General features: G+C 38.5%; 1 pseudogene; it reads right to left on the bottom strand.

Annotated features, from left to right (window-relative positions):
• Window positions 1-2,793, bottom strand: part of LOC137649339 (uncharacterized) — a 3,319-nt pseudogene extending 526 nt beyond the window's left edge.
• Window positions 2,794-5,073: the final 2,280 nt, after the last annotated feature.

Below are 5,073 nucleotides of genomic sequence, written 5' to 3'. Positions count from 1 at the left end.
CCAAAAAACCATTTGAAGTTTTGACCTCTTCTACTTCTTTTTGAATAACATTTACAATCTTCCTTCTTAAGTACTTCTTTAACATTAGCATAATACAGTTTAAGATTATTTCCTACTTTTACAAAATAGTCAGCTCCGTTACTATGGCAACGGTTAATCACATAAGGTCCTTTTCACTGCATTAGAAATTTGTTTGCATTATTTGGCAACATAATTAGAACTTCATCTCCCTCAACAAACTTTCTTGGCTTTGCTTTACGATCAAAATACTCTTTATATTTACGTGAATTTATTTCAGCATTACTAACTGCAATATGGGCCATCTCTTGCAATCGAGAACGCAGATCTAAAACATACTGGTAAGTAGTTTTGATTTCATCATCAGCATTTATACCAGAAACCAATTCATGAAGGATTGTTAGAGGGCCACGAACACTGTCCATACAAAAGTTCAAATGGGCTAAACTTTAGAGTATCATTGGGAATTTCACGATAAGCGAAAAGAACAACAGGAATATACCGGTCCCATTCTGTTGGATGATCACTACAAACTTTCTTTAACATATTTTTAAGTGCACCATTCATCCGTTCTACAGTTCCATTACATGCAGCATGATATGGGCTTGTGAATAAAGCTCTAATTGATAATTTATGTATTTCTGCCATAAGATCTGACTTAAACTGAGTTCCCCTGTCGCTTAGTATTTCTTTTGGTACCCCAACTCTACAAAATACTTCTACTAAACTTTCAGTTATAGTAATAGTATCAATATTTCTGAGAGGTACAGCTTCAGGGTAGCGTGTAGCTAAATCAATTATTGTAAGAATATACTTGTGACCACGACTTGAGGCTGGAACAATCTGACCCACAATATCAATCAATAGCCACTCTACTGAATGGTTCAGAAACTATAGGCATGTTACACAAAGACACTTTCTTTACTCTTTTCCCAAATTTCTGACATGACAAGACTTACAATATCTATCAATCTCTTCATTAGCCCTCTGCCAATAAAATTTACCAAGCACTTTGTCAATAGTTTTCCTAGAAGAAAAATAACCAGAAGTAAGTGATTCATGTGCAAGTTTCACAACTATCTCCCTATACTTGAGAGGAACTACAATTTGCATTTTACCAACATCTAGCTGATTTTTAATTTGCACACATTTACGATAAATCACGTTATTATTTACTACATACTTAACAACACTCCCTTTGCAAATTATTTCTTCCTCCTCCTTCAAGCTTTTCCTAATTGACTTCAGAGACTCACATGTCCACTGTTTATTACCAAAACTACTGGATCTACTTTAACTTCAGACAAGACTTCAGACAAAGGTTTTAATGTAGTTTCCCTAAGTTTTCTTGTAACCACATTAACATATAACTTATTTACATCTAATTCGTTATCTGGCACAGCTATTTTACTCAATAATTCTATTCCTGCCTGTATGTGATGTTTCAATCCAGGTATTAACCCAACAATTACATCAGAACATTTAATTGGTGCTACGATAGCATTTACTCTTCCGGAAAAGAATTTACTACTATGTAACATCTAATTTTGGGCAGATATATTGGAACACCCATGAAATTATACACCTTTACAGTTTTAGCCTTACTTAGATAACGTGTTGGAATCAAAGTTTCGTTAAGAACAACAATATTACATCCATTATCAAACAAGACCTCTACTGTTTTGTTAAAAACTCTTCCTTTCTCATCCACAATAGCATTCTTGGGTTTTTCTTCACTAGCTAGAGCGATACTAATCTTAGGAATATTTTTATTAGAAGATTTAGACTGAGCAAAATTAGCAGGATTATTGGGACAATTGGGTTTAATATGCCTAATATCTTTACATAGGCGGCACTGCAATGTTTTAAGATTATCAACACCTACTTTATCACATTTAGGTTACATTCCTAACTTTGAACATTTATCAGACTTAAATTTAGAATTTCTACTTTTAGTAATTCCGTGAGCAATCAGATACCTATCAGCAGCTAACACCATTTCATGAGATTTTTTACAAACCCTTTCTAAAAGAAATTTTCGCAAACCCCTTGAACTATTTGCCAACAATTGATCCATAATCATAAAATCACAGACATCATCATAAGATCTATTAACATCCGCTAATTGCAATCACTTATCAAAATTCTGTCTTAGACTATATGAATACTGCACAAAGCTTTCATTAGTTTCAATAAATCCCTCTCTAAATTTCTTTCGATATACCTGAGGATTGACCTGAAACGCTTTCAATAACGCTGCCTTCAATTCCTGATAATTACTTGCAATAGCAGGGTCAAGTCCACAGTACACTTTCAAAGCTCATCCCCTTAATAATGTGCCTAACATAATACCATAGTCTTCCTGCTCCCATTTATGAAATTCAGCTAATTTGTCAAATCTATTTATGTACACATCAATTTCATCAGTTTTCTCACCAAAGAGGGGAAATTTGGTAAAGATATTACATTCTCACTACCTACACCGCTATTTTTCAACTTTGCTTTGGCTAAGTCATGTTTCCTGACTTCCTCCTTCTCCTTCCTTTCTCTCTTAAGAAATTCCAATTTAGATATCCTATCTTTCTCCTTTTCTGCCCTATCTTTCTCCTTTTCTGCTCTATCTTTCTCCTTTTCTGCCAACTCTAAATGAAACCTTTTCTCCTCTCTCTCAGCTACTCTATCCTCTCTAGCCTGTTGCTTTGCTATAAATTCCTCAGCTTCAGCAGTTTTCATACCAAGCTTAATAGCCTTATCCATCAAATCACTAAGATCCATAAAAAGGATGGGTAAGCATACAGTTGATAAAAAAAAAAAAACACTTCATAATAAGTTATTAGCAAACATTAAATTATGAAATATGGTTAATCATGAACTCAACTTTAAATGTAGTATTTTAATGATAATTACCAATGTCTATTATGGGTTTTCCCACCATCAATGACAAAAATTTCAATGCCCCCCCCAAAAAAAAAAATGTTATTTTCATTAGTAAAATAAATTTTTGAATATACTTACCCGATAATCATGTAGCTGTCAACTCCGTTGCCCGACAGAATTCTACGGAAGGGATACGCCAGCGATCGCTATACAAGAGGGGGGTGTACTCACAAGCGCCACCTGTGGCCAGGTACTGCAGTACTTCTTGTTGACACCACCTCAATTTTTCCTCGGTCCACTGGTTCAATGGGGAGGAAGGGTGGGTCAATTAAATCATGATTATCGGGTAAGTATATTCAAAAATTTATTTTACTAATGAAAATAACATTTTTCAATATTAAACTTACCCGATAATCATGTAGCTGATTCACACCCAGGGAGGTGGGTGAAAACCAGTGTACATGTATATCAAGAAGCTAAGTATCCCGTATTTCATATTATCAGTTATTCAAAATAACAATGAAATTACAAGTACCTGGTAAGGAAGTCGACTTGAGCCATTACTCTGCCTTAAATAAGTTCGTCTTCCTTACTGAGCGCAGCGTTCCTCTTAGGAGGCTGAACAACTCTAAGGTGCTGAAGTATCAAGGGCTGCAACCCATACTAAAGGACCTCATCACAACCTTTAACCTCGGCGCTTCTCAAGAAAGAATTGACCACCCGCCAAATCAACAAGGATATGGAAGGCTTCTTAGCCGACCGTACAACCCATAAAAAGTATTCAAGAGAAAGGTTAAAAGGTTATGGGATTATGGGAATGTAGTGGCTGAGCCCTCGCCTACTACTGCATTCGTTGCTACGAATGGTCCCAGGGTGTAGCAGTACTCGTAAAGAGACTGGACATCTTTGAGATAGAATGATGCGAACACTGACTTGCTTCTCCAATAGGTTGCATCCATAACACTCTGCAGAGAATGGTTCTGTTTGAAGGCCACTGAAGTAGCCACAGCTCCCACTTCATGTGTCCTTACCTTCAGCAAAGCAAGGTCTTCTTCCTTCAGATGAGAATGTGCTTCCCTAATCAGAAGCCTGAATAGTAAGAAACTGAGTTCTTAGAACTTGGAAAAGAAGGTTTCTTGATAGCACACCATAAGGCTTCTGATTGTCCTCGTAAAGGTTAAGACCTTTTTAGATAGTACCTAAGAGCTCTAACTGGGCAAAGTACTCTCTCCAGTTCATTCCCCACCAAGTTGGACAGGCTTGGGATCTCGAACGACTTAGGCCAAGGACGTGAAGGAAGCTCGTTTAGCAAAAACCGAGCTGCAAGGAACATGTAGCCGTTTCAGATGTGAAAACAATGATCCTGCTGAAGGCGTGGATCTCACTTACTCTTTTAGCTGTTGTCAAGCACACGAGGAAAAGAGTTTTTAATGTGAGGTCCTAAAAAGAGGCTGATTGGAGAGGTTCAAATCTTGATGACATAAGGAACCTTAGGACCACGTCTAGATTCCAGCCTGGAGTGCACAACCGACGTTCCTTTGAGGTCTCAAAAGACCTAGGGAGGTCCTGTAGATCTTTGTTGGTGGAAAGATCCAAGCCTCTGTGGCGGAAAACTGCTGCCAACATACTTCTGTAACCCTTGATCGTAGGAGCTGAAAGGGATCTTACTTTCCTTAGATGTAACAGGAAGTCAGCAATCTGGGTTACAGTGGTACTGGTTGAGGAAACTGCATTGGTCTTGTACCAGCTACGGAAGACTTCCCCTTGAGACTGATAGATTCTGAGAGTGGATGTTCTCCTTGCTCTGGCAATCGCTCTGGCTGCCTCCTTCGAAAAGCCCCTAGCTCTTGAGAGTCTTTCGAAAGTCTGAAGGCAGTCAGACGAAGAGCGTGGAGGTTTGGGTGTACCCTCTTTACGTGAGGTTGACGTAGAAGGTTCACTCCTAGAGGAAGAGTCCTGGGAATGTCGACCAGCCATTGCAGTACCTCTATGAACCATTCTCTCGCGGGCCAGAGCGGAGCCAATCCACGTCAGCCGTGTCCCTTTGCGAGAGGAGAACTTCTGAAGTACCCTGTTGACAATCTTGAACGGCGGGAATGCATACAGGTCGAGATGGGACCAATCCAGCAGAAAAGCATCCACGTGAACTGCTGCTGGGTCTGGAATCGGAGAACAATA

Source organism: Palaemon carinicauda, chromosome 11 (genome assembly GCF_036898095.1).
Source record: "Palaemon carinicauda isolate YSFRI2023 chromosome 11, ASM3689809v2, whole genome shotgun sequence".
Classification (NCBI taxonomy): domain Eukaryota; kingdom Metazoa; phylum Arthropoda; class Malacostraca; order Decapoda; family Palaemonidae; genus Palaemon; species Palaemon carinicauda.
This window is presented reverse-complemented; position numbering and strand designations above follow the sequence as displayed.